Genomic DNA, 18,509 nt, shown 5'->3' with positions numbered 1-18,509 from the left:
CTCAGGTGACATTTCACCCCACGCTTCCTGTAGCACTTGCCATGAATGTGGTTGTCTTGTCGTGCACTTCTCACGTACCTTATAGTCTAGCTGATCCCACAAAAGCTCAATGGGGTTAAGATCCATAACACTCTTTTCCAGTTATGTGTTGTCCAATCTCTGTGTTTATTTGCCCACTCTAACCTTTTCTTTTTGTTTTTCTGTTTCAAAAGTGTCTCTTTCTTTGCAATTCTTCCCATAAGGTCTGCACCCCTGAGTCTTCTCTTTACTGTTGTACATGAAACTGGTGTTGAGCAGGTAGAATTCAATGAAGCTGTCAGCTGAGCACATGTGAGGTGTCTATTTCTCAAACTAGAGACTCTGATGTACTTATCCTCTTGTTTAGTTGTACATCTGGCCTTCCACATCTCTTTCTGTCCTTGTTAGAGCCAGTTGTCCTTAGTCTTTGAAGACTGTAGTATACACCTTTGTATGAAATCTTCAGTTTTTTGGCAATTTCAAGCATTGTATAGCCTTCATTCCTCAAAACAATGATTGACGAGTTTCTAGAGAAAGCTGTTTCTTTTTTGCCATTATTGACCTAATATTGACCTTAAGACATGCCAATCTATTGCATACTGTGGCAATTCAAAAACAAAGACAATGTTAAGCTTCATTTAACAGACCAAATAGCTTTCAACTGTGTTTGATATAATGGCAAGTGATTTTCTAGTACCAAATTAGAAATTTAGCATGATTACTCAAGGATAAGGTGTTGGAGTGATGGCTGCTGGAAATGGGGCCTGTCTAGATTTGATCAAAAATGACTTTTTCAAATAGTGATGGTGCTGTTTTTTTACATCAGTTATGTTCTGACAATCCTTTGTGATCAGTTGAATGCCACTTTGGTGAATTCAAGTACCAATTTCCTTCCGAAACAGCAAAATCTGTACATTATTCCGAATTTCGTCCACCAGTGTATATGCAGACACATCACTAAAAATAAAATGTGTCCCTTTTTGTGGTGGGGCCGGTGAAAATAGGGCAAGAAAAAATCTGAACTATACTGGGCCAACAGGAAAAAAAAAATCATCATTGTTCTGCTCTGCCTAACCACTGGGTTGAGGCAACGCATAATTTATAAAGGAACAAGGTTTTTCCCGAGTCGAAGTCTGTCCATGCTGTCCATGGACACTTCAGAAACCTGGAATGGGAAGAGAAAAACCAAGTTCAGAATTTTCACTATCCAAGACTCTGCCACAATAGGAAGTACGGATCAAAATGGACAATTCTGTCATCATTTACTCACCTCCATGTTGTTCCAACACTGTATATCTTACGTTGAACACAAAGGCAGACTGTGGGCCTCAGTCAATATTCACTTTTATAGGTTTTTTTTTTCTCCATGCAATGAAAGTATATGGTGACTGAGGTTAATATTCTAAACTATCCCTTTGTGTTTGACTAGCAAAGGCGCCTATGTTAGTCGCCACAAAAATATTAGCCTAATTTAAAGTGTGCTGAATGGTACATTAATTATAAATGTGAAAATAAATTATGTTTAACATCACATAGGCGATATGCTGTGGAGGTTAAATTCACCTTTGTCATCGGCAGCAGCTCTTCCTAGACTGAAGCACCCGAATCAGGCTGGCAAAAACCAGCCATGCTCTTGGCTTTCCTCATGGTGATTTGGAGAAGGGAAGTACACAAATGCCTCAGTGACCAGATGGATCAAACTGCCACAGGGAAGCCCGTTTGTCATTGCCTCTGTTCCTTTCAGTATCTGCCAGCATAAGACTTTACCTGCATTTCAAAGACGTGGACAGAGAGAGAACATAAGTAGAAATTCCCAGTGAATTAATTTTATTGCTGTTTTACATAATGGAGTTATCACTTACATTGAAGTATCAATTTAGCCTCAGATGTTTCTCTTGAAATTACGTACTTTTTTAAAATAATTTCTGTCAGGAAATTTTGGCACGAATTTGAGCTCTAGAGGCTTGTTTATCGCAACCTATCTTGGCGCCAAACATCAACTATTTTAAAGAATTTTCACACTTTAAGTGATAAACCTGTGATTTGTTAATGTGTAATAAAGTGATGAATAATAACAGAACTGATGTTTTGTCGATGTACCGTCAAATATGGACCCTAACGAAAGCGCTAGCTCAACACGATTGCCGTGCTCTGACTAGGCGCCGTTAACACAGAAATGTTTTTATTTTTTTATTTTTTTTGCGTTCATCGCTGCTTTAAATTGTTTTTATATGTAAGCATGCGCTAGACAAATGTCTTTGACTGTTTCACTATGTCTCATTTGTTTATTCTTTATCGTCTTGCGCATAATGCACAGGAGCGCCATCAGATTAGGGTTGCCACCTGTCCCGTAAAATACGGGATCATCCCGTATTTAAAGATAAAATTACGTGATTTGTCCTGTATTTAAGCTGGTCAGATGGCATCACGGTGAAATCGTTCCAGATAGCTAATTTAACATTCATATAAGTTGGAAAATGTGCCTATGGTGGGTGAAGGACTGTCCGAAAAGTCCACAAATGGTGCTAAAACTGTGGAGTCATAAAGACAAGTACAGGTGAAGGAAGAAAGAAAAAAAATACATATAAACCAACCAAAATGTATACATAAGATAAAGGAGACAAATAATCGAAAAGCTAAAAATAAATATATTTTTAACATATAAAAGATATATATTTGTTTATAAGTCAGGGGTCAGGAAAGTTCTAATTTCAGCATATAAGAAAGGGTATACAATTTTTATTAATAATGCATATTAACCCAATGCATTTATTGCTAAAACTGAGGAGGATGTGGTTAGGGGCTCAAAAGTGGCAACCCTACATCAGATTGAAAAGAACGCCAATTTTTAAAAATGTGTCTTAAGACATCTGCATTCTGTGCTGTTCATTGCGTCTAGTATTTGTTCTGAACAGCCCCTAACTATTGTGGTTACTTTGAAAACGCTGTTAAAATGGATATAGTGTATTTTTCTCATGAAGAAATTCAATCTTAAATCGACATTTTGTCTATATAATCTCATAGTTGTCTTGGAGAAATAATTGCGATATACAGATTATACATATAAGTGATAGGCCTTTCATTCCTACAGCACAGATGAAAACAACAGCACTAATATGACTCTATTTGTTCACATGGGAGGGGATGCCTTGTCTATTCCTGTAGAATAACAGCTACTGCCCCACTGTCATACGTCACTTTGCTAGCTTCTGAAGTGTGTCCAAGTTCCATGGTTACTGCTGTGTCTTGTGTGTGAACATGTCTGTCAAACTGTTTAGAAGAGCCGACAAGACAAAAGTGCTAATATGCAGCTCACAGAAAGTAAACAGAAAAGGAAAAGGTACAGTTCTTTGATTTGGCTATGCTTGTTACTTTATAAATCTTTTCGTTAGTTCCCTTAACTTGGTCTTTATGTTGAATTATTTAAAATAATAATAATCAAGCCCCAAAAATAATCAATTTCTCATCATTTAACTGTGTTGTTCCAAATTCATATGACTTTTTCTTCTTCTGTGGAACACAAAATGAGATGTTTGGAAGAATGTGCATGTTGTTATTCACTGAAAAGCTTGCCCTCCACTACAGCTCTAGAATTTGTTTTTTGCTTCCAAATACAGTATTTAAACTTGACACACCACAATCACAAGACATGCGTGAACCAATGGCCGTTTGGGCACGACTTGTCTTGATGCACCATATTTGAATGTATAAAAATGTGAAGGAGAGTTGATAGCTCCAGCGGAGGGCAATATTTTCTGTGAATAACTTAAATTTCAGTCTGTTCTTTACATAAAGCTATTATATGTATTCGGAAGATTTAAAATGGAACACGAGTAATATGGACTACTTTTATGATGTGTTTTTGTCCTTTTTGGAGCTTGACGGCCCATTGTCATTATATGTTTTTTGTTGTATGCAAAAGAGCAACTCGGAAATTCTACAAATTATCTACCTTTGTGTTCCATGGAAAAGATTAAGTCATACAGGTTTGGAAAGATATTAGGGTGAGTAAATGAAGACAAAATGTTCATTTTTGTGTGAACAATTCCTTTCATTTAAATAGCTTTTAATGGTTTCTGATAGTGTAACTAGCTTGAACTGAAAACCTATTTTCTGAGAGAATGAGAGAATGTTGAATTTTGGCATACTGCATGATTGTGTTGGCTGTAATCTCTCTCGGTGCTGCTGTACTCCAAGCCATTGGAGGGAAAAAAATAGAGAAGTGACACCATCAGAATTGGCCATTTCTATTGTATGCTGCACTGAGCGCAGGGCTGAAACAGAAAATTGCTCTACTTTGTCTCGCTTATGTATTACACTTGTGTTTTGGAGATGTTAGAGGTGGCTTGTATGTAGGGCCGATATGAGTTTTGGTAATGGAAAACAATTCACATGAGTAATTACGGAGTTTCCATGACTCATTGGTCCAGGAGCTATCTACGTAAACTAATGTTTTCTCAGATCAGAGATTTGATGAGCTGTAGAAAAATGTTAATCTGCTTCGATCTCACCTCAGAGAGACTGATTAAGACTGTATGCTAAATTCATTTGAATGCATACTAGGAGTATCCTGGAAAGAACTGAGACTGTTTGGCTATTGTTTATTGCTTCTATTGTCCGTCCTGTTGCAATCACTTAAAAAGCAATTCAACACCAACAATCCTGTTGCATATACAATACTCTAGCTAGCCTCCTGCCAGTCTTTGCTTTCTGTGTGAATCAAATTGTATTATCTGACAAAACTGTGGTTAGCAAGCACTAACAATTAAAATCATAGCTTTTGAGGTCCAGAGAGTTGAAATTATGCACCTTTTATGCTTCTGTATTCTCCCAGATGAAAATTATATTGCTTAAAGGATGCTCTTTCAGGAGTTATGTTTAATTTAACCATTAGCTTTTCAGATGTTTCTCCAAAAATAGTCTGACAACTTGTAATAATACATACAAGATAGCGAAATCTTAAAGGTACAACTTCCATTCCAACAGAGACTAACCAATCAACAAACAGAATTAAAAAATCGTTACAATACAAGCATAAAATTTTAGCTAGCCTCCTATTCAACACTTTATTTTAAAAATGGAAATGTCAGTGAACAAATTGTATTACTCATTCCATATTTGTTTATGCAAATAAAAATGACTGACTTATGTCATTAACCTGTAACACTTTTCTCATCTCGTTCCAGACCCCAATGTTTTCTTTTTTCCATGGTATACAATAGTTTTATTATTATTATTATTATTATTTATTATTATTATTATTAAAATCGTGGTTAGGTGTAGAGTTTGGGTTAGTGGTTAAACTTTAAGGTTAGGTTTAGGGGGTTAAACAAAAAAAAAAAAAAAGGAAGAATGCCTGTTTAAAAACCTGATTCTCTTCTGTGGTACACAACATTGATTTTTCTATTAAAATCATGGTTAGTTTTAGGGTTTGGGTCAAGTTTAAGATATAGTAGGGGTTAAATTTAGGAAAAATCATATAGTTCTTTGGCTATTTCTGCTTCCCTCTATAGGAGTAGAAGTCATATGTTTTTGCATGAGCCAACTTTTTTGCCATACTAGTTATTAAGACATGTCATGAGACCGGGTTGTAAAATAGGAGAAATTAAAATGTAAACGATTAAGACAGTTGTTGAGATAAAGTTAGAGTATTGTGCTATAAAATTAGCATAGATAGCATTGTCCAAATAATTGGGAGAGGTACTAGGAGAATTTGAAAAGAAATGTTTGAGTTCATATTGAAATATCTGACTTTCGACTGACTTTCGACTTTATATCTCTTTTGAAACTCAGGAGGTTATGATATACTGTCTTAGGTTAAAAACGAAGAAAAACAGGATATTTAAGCAAAAGTTCATTGCTCTCTTGGGGAAACAATTGAGATACTGAGATATCATTTTAGATTCTCTATTTCAGTGAGCTTTGCTGTGGCTTTCATAACATTCACCTACAAAACGTTAAAACATCCACATTCACCTTTAAAAATGTTTAATGGTTGAATCTCTTTATCAAGAGATACATTGTACTGCATTATTTACACTTTCAAAGGACATAAAACCACTTTAGATTGAGTGTTTGGAACATTATGATCCTTGTGTACTCATTTACATTCTTTCAACAGAAAAGATGAAAAGAGGAACCTGTGCTGTGCCTGGGAAGGTTTAGATACAGATAATGGAGTCAATGGTAAGCAATCAAGCCCATTCATATTCCGCCAGTGGAGAAGATGGGATCCAAGTAATGGTTTATATTGTAATGAATCTGGTTGGAAGGAGTAAAATGCTGCCTAAGAAAAATCAGTATGTTCTCTGAAATGGCTCTAATGCCACATTAGAGTCCTAATCAGACACTGAGTGACAGTCCCACAGCGTTACTTTTAAACGTGGTTTAGTTCAAGCAGCAGGAAAGGAGATAATGGTTGACGTTGGTGTACTCCGTGTCTAATTACACAGTTGCTTTCACCTGCTGCTTTGTGAAATTCCATGTGGGGATCTGGAGGCATCCATTATGTGTGTCGCAAACATTTGTCTACTACTGAGTGTAGCTTGCTAACCAGCATGCCTCAGAATCACCTCGCAGTATGTATCAGATTCAGGGCTGAAAGGCACGACTTCCTGCCTATCACACAGCGTGTATTGCTTTCTCCACACATTGAGGCCAGATGCTTACTTCGCAAATGTTACTCTGTTTTAACTGTTTATTCTGTTTGTTTGAGCTTTTTTAATTTGTTTTACTGCACTGCAACAATTACTCACTTGGCAGTTTTTAACAGTTTGGCAAAAAAATAAATAAAATCAAAGGTAGCAAGCTAATTTACTGTATGCGCGTTCTCAAGAAAAATGACAGGCGATAATCAAAAAGTGTTTGGCTCTTTAAGTTTAAGGCGGACCTCCATTCTAAGAATGGCGCCACCATATTCAGTGTTACTATTTCTCCTATGCATAAGCATACCAGTGACCCATCTCATCCTATACTTTATCTGGAAAAGAGCTGTACAAATTTTTCGGCTCAGGTGTTTAGCTAGGAGTGTCCATGAAGCAAAGATGGCAGCCCACAGGTTGTGTAATTCATGGGCTACATGTGCCAGATAACTGCACTGAGATTAATGGGAATGCTAATGGATAGCTCTCCATTTATGTATTTTAGACCTTGGTGTGGAAGGCGTCATTCTTTTGCCAGATCCGTCACTCACGCCCCCATACACACCAGATGTGTCACCATTCCTTGTTCTGGGACCTCATAATATACAAATAAATTACTGAAAGTTGGGAATATGGTGTGTGGTTAGGATATTTTTCCAAACTCCCGGGTATCATTTTCTTGGAACACTTTGTATATAAAAGAGCCAAACAAGTAGTCACTTATGACTTATCACGTATTATGCGGAAGTCGTACAGGTGCAAATCCAGATGTTGTTTACTCCAATCTCATTATATATGCCTCTCCCACTTTGTCTCCTATGAAGCCCAGCAACCAAAGGTGAGGCGTTCAGAACATTTGCATTTAAAACCTCCATCAGTCTCCCTCTCTGGTGTTAGCAAATGGTGAGTCATACCAAGTCCCACAGTGTCAGAGCAGCTTTCTGCAAGAGAGCCGCAGAGTGGGTCATTGATCAGAGCCTGGCCATGCTGGGCTTAGATCTGACATTTAATAGCGGGACCTGTGATTAATCATTGGCCTAACAGGGTTCAGACTTCACAGGGTCTGTAATGCAGCCCTGTGGACACCCATAGACCCAAGAGCAAAAAAGAAAGAGGGTGTGAAACTTTCTTAATAGACATAACTGTGTTAAAAAGACTAAACAGAAATGTTTATATTTTACCCAGCAGTTACCAAACCAGACATAACATTAGATTTGGGCCAACATTCTCAAAGAGTGTTTCAATATGTAATGGGGTACAAAAGTCTGAATCCACATTGGAAATCTGTGAAAATCTCATTTAAACCTGAAAGTAAATAAAAGTTCTATGATTTTGAAAAATGTAAAACAAATAAACTTATGACATAAAATGAATAAAAAATATTTAAGATTCTGCACTAATTCTAAGTCACTAATTAAATGTAAGCAATGTATGTTTGTTGTTACAGTAGCTCCTTTATAAAAAAGGTCTGATTTCCTTCACTGTAAAAAAAAAAAAAAAAAAAAAAAGAATATTCATAATTTTAAAGGAATATTCCAGGTTCAATACAAGTGAAGCTCAATCGACAGCATTTGTGGCATAATGTTTATTACCACAAAAATGTATTTCGTCTCGTACCTTCTTTTCTTTAAAAAAATCAAAATTCGAGATTACAGCGAGGCATTTAAATTGGAAGTGAATGGGGAAAATGAAAGTGAATGTGGACAATTTTTGGAGGGTTTATACACAGAAATGTGAAGATTATAATTTTATAAAAGCACTTACATTAATTATTTTGTTAAAATGTATTATTTGAGCTGTACGGTTGTTGAAATTGTCATTTTTACAGTCAGGGTTTTAGGGTTTGTTGACATTACATTGTCATGGTAACAAAGTTGTAAAATTGGCAATAACTACACATAAAAGGTTTGTAAGTGATTTTATGACACTAAAATCATGTTTACACTCATATCCTTTGTGTCTTGTGGCTATGTGTTTGAAACAGTGAGTATTTTAACGTTAAAAAATTGGCCCCCATTCACTTCCATTGTAAGGATTTTTTGTGAAATAGTTTTAGCGCATCAAAATAAAGCTGATGGAAATCGCTAATAGTGTCAACATAATATTTTTCCGTTTAACTCTAGCGCATAATCTCTATGTCGATACTTCAAATGTCACGAAAAACTGGTATGGAAACACGTGGTAGTGTCACATGACAGAATTTGCCCCAATCGTTAGCCTGTGTTAATCATGACGACAGCATACATACTTGAAAGCCAATTTGTTGTACGTGATTATGGATTGATCTTAACGGCATATAGAGCCGATGCTGCAAACATGACACTTACAGGAGTGCCAACACAAATATCTCGTATCATGCACATCGACAATTGCATGGAGAACAAATTAATGGCCACTGTTTGTGATTAATCGTGGTAGACATCCGTTTATTTATTAAAGTTGCTTTTCCACACCATTCAAAATAATAGACGGCAGTCATGGAATTAGCCCACAATACAAAAACAAAAACAAAAAAACATTATGTCTGTGCACAAAGATGTTTTAAATTAAAAATAAATACACAAAACTAGGAGAAAAGCTTCAGTGTGCTTTTTTGGAACGCTAACATATAGCCCAATACTATAAAATTATTGTTTATACTTTTGAAAAAATGCCGGCTAAATAAATTACCAAATGAATAAAGCATTAAATAAAATAATTAATTACCAAATGAAAAAAATAATATTTTTAGACCTATATATATGCCTTTTCTTTACACAAACTTAAATTAGCCTTACCTTGTTCTGTATACGAAAAAAAGTTGGCTAAATATCATTCTCAGAATGTTCTACACTTTTTTCAAGACTATAAACTATCAGAACTATTTGTCCAATGCTGAGTTCACTTTCAGAAAACAAGCTTTTGAACATTTTAAAACTTATATATATATATATTGTCATTAACTATTTTTATTGATTCCATACTCCAATTAACACAAACAGCACATGTAAACACGGAATCAACTTTTATCAACATATGCCACCCAACCCAGGGGGAGGGGCTCTCTCAAATGTCTGAGACCAAAAGCATAATAGTAAAACCAAATCTTGGGGAGACCTAACCAACCTTTGTCAATTGACCTGTGTAACTTATTAAAATGCATCCGAGGATGTTTACCATTCCAGATAAAGGATTTAGCTATACTATCAAATTGTTTGAAATAAAAGAGGGGAACTTCAATGGGGAGTGACTGTAGTAGGTAGTTGAATTTTGGAATAAAATTCATTTTTATAACATTAACCTTCGCAAGAAACCCTTTTGACCTCGGATCACATTTGTTGAGCTTCTTCAGAAAATATAAATTGCATTATGACACTAACATTTATTTTAGATGACAATCAAGTTCAGTTGGTCGTTGAAAGTTGCTGGACAAATATGCAGGACATAATGCAGTTGTGATGGCAATGCTTTAGATTAGATGATTATTCAAAATAGCCTATTGAATATCAGGAATGTATCTTATGTAAACCCTGATATTACACCGCATCAATTTTTCTTTAATAGCTGTGCACACAGCATATACACATCGATGGATGGTCCTTACACTAAGTCCGAAAGTTTCCCTTACTAACCTGCGATAGGCGCAACATCAGGACCAATATTACAGTCCTATCAGAAGGGCAACAGTTCCCTTCTGATTGCATTTATTTGTGAAATTAAAATGACAGTAAGCTGTCTAATTTCAATGAATTGTCTCAATTCTCTCCCCATTTTACCAAAATTTTAGGGACATCTGGGAGGCGAAAGTTACACAATTAGCGATAAACACACATTTCTGTATGGAAACAGCTTAAGGGCAGATTTCTTTTGCGGAAAACCAAAACTTATGCAACAAAGTGTTTTTTTTTTAGGCATGAAGTCATCACGCACACCATTTTTATCAATAAAAGTCCATTTAAATGGAAACAGGCAGAAGACGGCAAATTTCCCAAACTTTTTTTTACGCATTTTCACTTTGTCGATAACAAAATAGCGTGAAAAGTGGATGAAAACTAGGCTACAGTAAAAGGAGGAACGAATCAAAATTATTTTTTGCGGTAATCAACATTATGCCACAAATGCTGTCAGTTGAGCTTAACATTTTAACGGTATTGAACCCGGAACATTCCTTTAATGAAAAAATAATCTAAAAATGCTACAGTAAAAAACTGTTAAGTGGTTAACTGTAGTTATACGGTTAAAAAATTACACAATTAGGCAATACATGTACTGTAGTTTTATGGTAAAATATTGCAAAAAATAAATAAATATGATTTTTAGAAATAAAAAGTATGATTTAACTTATAGTTAATGGTGAAAGTTTAGGCTACATTCAGTTTAACAAGACAATGTACTTTTTTGGTAAACTATTGTTAAAATGACAGTAAAAAAACAAAACAAAAACTAATTGATTAAAATATAATTAGTTGTATTTCTTCTTAATTTTAATATCAGTTATGTAGGCCTACATTGGGGTGTTTGATGTTACATTTTATGTTGTTTAGTTAATGTTCATTATTTTAGTGTCATTTGTGTTACACTAATGGTGTTTGATGTTTGTGTGGGTGACATTGTGCAGTGTCTACTTCCGTTTATTAACATTGTTCCTGGAAGGGACTCTCTTAATGAACTTAGTCATCATGTGGTCTTCTGTTGTTACTATGGTGATTAGTAAATCATTTTAAAGAACAAAAGCAGATTTTTTTATTTATTTATTTTTGTTCCAGTAGGCAACATTATATCATTTAATGATAAGCACTGTTGTGAACTGTAAAATATACAGGCACCAAAATCACATCTTGTAATGCCTAAAACATGATCAATGTATTTATAACTGAATTTCTGGCAACTACAGCTGCCAGGTTTATACCGTGAATTTAACAGATTTCTTTGGAATTGTATGTGTTGCTTCCATTGAAGCACTCAAGATCAGTGTTGGGTAACGTTACTTTTAAAAGTAACTCGTTAGAATATTGCGTTACTCCTTAAAAAAGTAACGTAATTAATTAAATAGTTATTTTTATGGAAAGTAAAGCGTTATGTTACTTTTGAGTTACTTTTTTCTCACAGCCACTTTCTCTTCTGCTATGCCATGCATTCCATACAAATAAGCCATGCATTGCATACAAGAGACATTACAGGTCATGCTAGCTACTGTACAACACTCATGTCAAAACAACATAGTAAACAAACAGATATTTAGAAAGTAGGTTTTCACGTCATTTTTATAATAAAGAATCAATAACACGAATATGCATGATTTGTATTCCATCAACATGGCAGCCAATATGAATAATGAAGAATAACCACTGTCTTACCTAAAGCATCTGCTGTGCCCATAGATAATGCCAGAATCAACTTGAGATGTTTTTCAAAAGTCAGGATAAAGTAACACGGAGCTGTAACACGGAGCAGTTCGGCTGCATAAGTCAGTGAATTGAGTGAGTATTTCACCCTGTGTATCATGTTGTGGCCAGTGGAAGACTTGTCTTATAATCCTTCTGCCTAAACACGTTTACTGGTTTTTTTAATGCAGCGTGTATTAACGCATAAATCAATCACGTTTCACTCAAACGAATGTTGACCTCATATTACACTAAAACACTAAATGTGTATGCACGTTAGCGAGTTGATTGACAGGCGATGTCTGTATCTAAAAGGTGATTGGCTCTTTTACCTGCAAGGTGGGACTTCCTTTCTACATCCATTGACTGCTGGGTGCTAGAGCTTCTTGGTTGGGCGTTCTAATTTCTCCCATTCATTTAAATAGAAGTGAGTCATCTCTGGCCTTACACTCTATAGAACTACAATGCCCATCATGCATTACGTCTCCTCCCCGAAGTTTGCACACTTTTACTTCTGATTTCTCACAATACAGGGACAGCAGAGGTGTACAAAAGCAACGCGCTACTTTATTTAAAAAGTAACTCCGATATAATGATCTAAAATAAAAAATATTGCGTTACTTTACTCGTTACTCGGAAAAAGTAATCTTATTATGTAATGCGCATTACTTTTATCGCGTTACCCCCAACACTGCTCAAAATGCTCTAAAAATCTGAAATTCATGTAAACTTTTCGGTCAAATACAATTTGAAATGGAAAAATAAAACTGTATTGATTTAGAAAAATGCAAAATAGATGCATTTTCACTAATGGACTTTTGAACCCCACTATATTTTAATACAGGTGCTTTGAAAACAACCACGGCTGGGCACTAAAACAAAATTAAAATGATTTATTTTGCTGGCAGTAAATTTAAACACTCTTGTTGTTACAGATGATAATGCATTTCATGGATACCAGGAGGCTAAAAACAAGGTTAGAAAAACGCAATGCAACACAAGTACATTTTGTAGAGATGAGTGGGACTCTGCCAATGATAGAGTGGATTCCAGCCATGTCTCATGTACAAAAAACAGAGGAAAAGGTGGCCTGGCGGTTCACCAAATTTGTCTTAGCGAACCATGAAACAAGGAGTCCTGAACTGCTTTGGAAAAAGGCATCTGGTCACAGACTGGAATGGTGCCCGGAGAACCTATACAAGGTGGCCCATCTGGGTTTGTCAATTGCCTGTATTGCGCCAGACCCGGTGTTGTGATCCGGCGAGTGGCATGGCTAAGTGGAGTCTATAGAGGGACTCAGGTGCAGGGTAGCCATGCGGAAAGGAAGCTCAGCCCTCTGTGCTTCCACGGGCTGGTGATGAATCACAAAGACCTACAGAATAACTACTACAACCTGTCAACCTCTGGAGTACGAACTCGCAACCAAGCAGTGTATGAATGCCTATGCAGCCCTTTTCAACCACAGGTGAGAAACATTCCAGGGGGATACCAAAGAGATACCACACAGATGCTTGACTGCAAAAAGCAAGGACAACAAAGAGAGTTTTCAGATACATTCAGGATGATGGTAAGAGAGAATATACTGCTGTTCTCAAACTAAAGGTCAGTCTGTCACACGTCCACTTGTTTCCCAGCCACGTCACTCAGTCGATGTCCTGTCTTAAACTCTCCCTTCAACATGAAAAGGCCACATTTTACGATTGCGAATTGAACTCAAACTGAAACATTTCGTGACACAATAAGGCTGATTGTCCTTGCTGTGAAACCCCCTATGCAGATCGATTGTTCCTTGAGGATATCGATCTGTTATATGGTAGACAGAAATTAAAGATTTTTTTTACACAATCGGTCTCAGTTTGATTTTAGATTAATGCTGGGACATGTCCTGGTAGCTATACTGTATTGTTAAGATTGTTTGATGTTACAGGAGCAATTTAGACTACAAATGGATGGCTTGGTTTTTCAAAAACCAAACATTTCAATGATTTGAGTGCATGTTTGGCAACCACACACAAGGTGTAAAAATGCATAGCTTACAATGAATATTCAATACAATGATTACGCAATTTAATAATCGATTATAATTACTGCTTATAGCACCTAATATATTACTAATTCATTTCTTAGACAAAATACAATCCTTAATCTGTTTTCAAAACAAATCCAGAACAGTGTTCGAATTTAGTCAGAGCTCTTTGTGGGACCCTTTATACCGGGCTCATTTCCATCCAGTATTATTTGCCTTCGTGTAGGACGTCATAACAACTGTTTGATTGTGAGCTAAAATGTAGTGTTAGATAATACCAGCAAAACTATGTGCATATTAATTAACCTCTAGCGACAGTTTAATTAAAAGATAAAATATTATTTAATGTTAGTAATTTAGGTGTACCAACAATCATATATCAAAAGAATTATATTTTACCATTATTTTGGTGAAAATGAGGATTCACTCTGCCAGTGTCACTCAGTCACAGTTTGTAAGTTCCTTCGTAAAACAGTATGCTGCGCACTCGGGCTTGTTTAGAATTTTCCGACATAAAAAAAATAAAAAAATCTAATTTGGATTATTTATTAAACCTGAGACAGATAATGGAAAATATCCTGTTGTGTCACTGCAATTATTAGGAAAAAATATTTTTTTATGTTTCCAGAAAAAGAAAGAAAAAAAATATGTTTCTAGTATTCTATAGTTTTTATAAAACACCAGGGCACAGCAGTTAATATGGCTCAGCAATGTCCAATCAACCCTTATTAGTATGATGTTTGTACATTGCTTAACAATGAGTAATGCTGAAACATCTTTTACAATGTACCGAGAAAAAGAAAACTTTATAAATATGAGAGACTTATAAAGCCTGAGCTGTCTGTTTCTCAGCAGTTTGCCTGTGCTTTCAATCTGCACTAGGAGACAATTGGGATATCAACTAGGAGGGAAGCTGAGATCAGTGGAGAACATGTTTCCCTTTGGAAATGAATCAATCATTGTGATGTTGGAGTGAAAAATGGAGGGAGAAGAGAGAAATAGAGAAACTTTCCCCTATGTACCGAGGCTTTGACCCTGTTGAGTGACAGTTATAAATGTGTGATAGTCGAATCGCTCCATCTTTTCTGAATGCTTGTTTCTCTGTTTGTTGCTCCCTAGGATATACAGTGTCAGTCAGTATGCCAGAGGAATGCCGAATCCCCTCCAACTCCCCACCATGTCACTTTCTCTCATATACTACAGGTCCTGCAAAGCAAACCAGCCAGTTTTCCAGAGGTCAGGGGCTATAGACGCCACAGGGCTCTTTAAATGCTACTGAGAGCCTTCAATATAAGATGCCCTTCATTTTATAGTCTGTACACATCCGTGAAGTGCTGGTAAGAAAGTGTGCCACAAGGGTTTAGAATATATTTTTTATTAAAACTTTAAATTTTATCATCTCTACAGTGTAAAAGGTCATGAATTCAAGAAATCCCTAGAAGGACTCAAAGAGATGTATTCATGTACTGTAGATACAATAGCAAATCCATCTACAATATCCAAATAAACAAACAGAGTGATGAGGAATGATTTTAGAAGAAGAACAATTTAGGAATCATAAGCCTTGTCTTGAGGTTGAAAGAACGTCTTTTAAAAACCAACAATTTTGTGCAAGCTATGATCGAACATAAAATAAACACTATTAAAAAAATTCCAATGTTTAATACTACAGCTAAGATTAAAAGAATATAAATAATACAGTACAATATGTACTTACAGTATGCCATTGTATACCCATATAATCCCACGCATACATACACGAACAGCACAAACATAAGAAAATAAACATCAATAATCTCTGGGGGGCGGGGAATTATATCATGTGCATTTATACTGTACACACCATGTTTTCATTATAATACTGTTCGTTGCAAGTGCTGTGCTAATTATAATGCTTGTTTCACAGGACTGAAAGCAATCCTGATTCTTTTTAATTTTATATAGCTTGTTTTATTTTTTCCTTTCTGTATTCAAAAGTTTGCATTTTAAAGTGCAGCTATCCCAGTGTCCCACAGTGAAAGACATCTGTGGTTAGTGCTTTAGCATTAATATACAATTTTTCACACCAAGATACTATGTGACAATAAAAAAAATACATATAATTTCAGGGAATGCCAAATGGGAAAGTTTCTCAAGAGATACAGTATACTTTGCACTGTAAGTAGCTTTGGATAAAAGCATCTGCCAAATGCATGAATGTAATGTAAATGTAATATCATTAGAATCAAATGTTATTGCTCTTTTAAGGATTGGCCACATCTGTAAAGCACATTTCATGCTTTATGTAATGGTAGCCAGCTGGTACATAATAGCTGAGCAGTATGTGTAAACCTCACTCTCCTGGCCTCAAGAGCCACGCTGGCGACTGACACATGGGGCTTTAGCCTCCTCATTGGCGCACCTGCCTCCCATGCCGGCACGCCAGTTCGAATCCCACTCAAAGTGGGTCGAGCAGGACCAGTTCCAGTGGTGCCATGACCAGGATGGGAGTGAGGTTTGGGGGGGTGAGTGTAATGGTTGCCAGATGGAATGTGCTGTGCAGTGAGTAAACCTCACTCCCCTGGCCTCAAGAGGTGCACTTGCGATTGAGACAAGGGGCTGAAACCTTTAGCCTCCTTGTTAGTGAGCCCGCCTCCCATGCCGGCAATGCCGATTCGAATCCCCTTCAGAGCGGGTCGAGCAGGACCAGTTACATTTACAAGGGGAATCACCATTCCTAATAACTACTATGTATTTAATGAATAAAACTTCAAAATACAAAACCTTTAAAGGGAAATTCTAAGTTATTTTGGACTAAATGTCTATGGACAGCATATGGCATGCTGTCATTTACCACAGACAATAAGGCCAGAAATATACTTTATGCAAGTACGCGTGCACAGATGCAAGCGCTTGTCAACATATTGCCAATGCACGGGCTTGTTGAACATACATAACGTGCCTTTTTGGGTTCCTGTGGCAGTAACAAACCTCAGTACTCAAGGGGGCAATAAGAGTTACCTTCAAAAGTCATTAGGGGCCTGGGTAGCTCAGCGTGTAAAGACGCTGACTACCACCTCTGGAGTCACGAATTCGAATCCAGGGCGTGCTGAGCCAGGTCTCCTTAGCAACCAAATTGGCCCGGTTGCTAGGGAGGGTAGAATCACATGGGGTAACCTCCATGTGGTCGCTATAATGTGGTTCGCTCCCGGTGGGGTGCGTGGTGAGCTGTGCGCGGATGCCACGGAAAATAGTGTGAAGCGGTAACGCGCTAAACAAGCCACGTGATAAGATGCACGGGTTAATGGTCTCAGACGCAGAGGCAACTAAGGTTCGTCCTCCACCACCTGGATTGAGGCAAGTCGCTATGCCACCACGAGGACCTAGAGCGCATTGGGAATTGGGCATTCCAAATTGGGGAGAAAAAAGTGAAAAAAAAAGAAAAGTCTGCGCCATTAAACTGGATTTATTATTCAGGTAAGTTGTTAAATTTATTAACTTTTATTATCGATTTTTACTTGATTTTTTTTTTTTTTACTTTCTTAACAATATTCTCTTCAAACTGTTGCTCTGCAATGAGTTAACTTGAATAAGAAAATTGACTGTAGTTCACACTAATGTCCACTTTAGCGCAACGTTGAGAATGCTACTTGCATTGTGTTATGAATTGTGGTCTAACACATTTTGGAACACAACTATGCACAAAATCAAACTTGTGCATCTAGAAGCATCTGTGTTCATATACTTGCATAGAGTATGTTTTCGCGTTTTCACTAGAGTATGTTTAAAACACAGGGCCAGATTTCTTAACTATAAATAAAAGTGTAGCATTGCATCCTTTGTATTTTTTGAAAAAAATAAAAATAAAATAAATTCCTTTCCTCCTGTGATATTTAAAACAAACAGTGATACCTCATGTGGAATGAAGAACGCTGTGAATATACTGTGATTAGTGAACAAATATATATATATATATATATATATATATATATATATATATATATATATATATACCGATCAGCCACAACATTAAAACCAGCTGCCTAATACTGTGTAGGTCCCCCTCGTGCCACCAAAACTGTGCCAATACGCATCTCAGAATAGCATTTTGAGATGCTATTCTTCTCACCACAATTGAACAGAGCAGTTATCTAAGTTACAATAGACTCTGTCACCATTGGGATGGAAATGAGAGAGGTCAATAGAGAATGGCCAGACTGGTTCAAACTGACAAAGTCTATGGTAACTCAGATAACTGCTCTGTACAATTGTGGTGAGAAGAATAGCATCACAATATTAGGCAGGTGGTTTTAATGTTGTGGCTGATCGGTGTGTGTGTGTGTGTATGTACATTATATCTATATCTATATCTATATATATATATATATATATATATATATATATATATATATCTATATATAAATATAAATATAAATATATATATATAAATATAAATATAAATATATATATATATATATATAT

This window comes from Myxocyprinus asiaticus, chromosome 44, assembly GCF_019703515.2.
Source record: "Myxocyprinus asiaticus isolate MX2 ecotype Aquarium Trade chromosome 44, UBuf_Myxa_2, whole genome shotgun sequence".
Lineage (NCBI taxonomy): Eukaryota > Metazoa > Chordata > Actinopteri > Cypriniformes > Catostomidae > Myxocyprinus > Myxocyprinus asiaticus.
Note: the sequence above shows the minus strand (reverse complement) of the source record.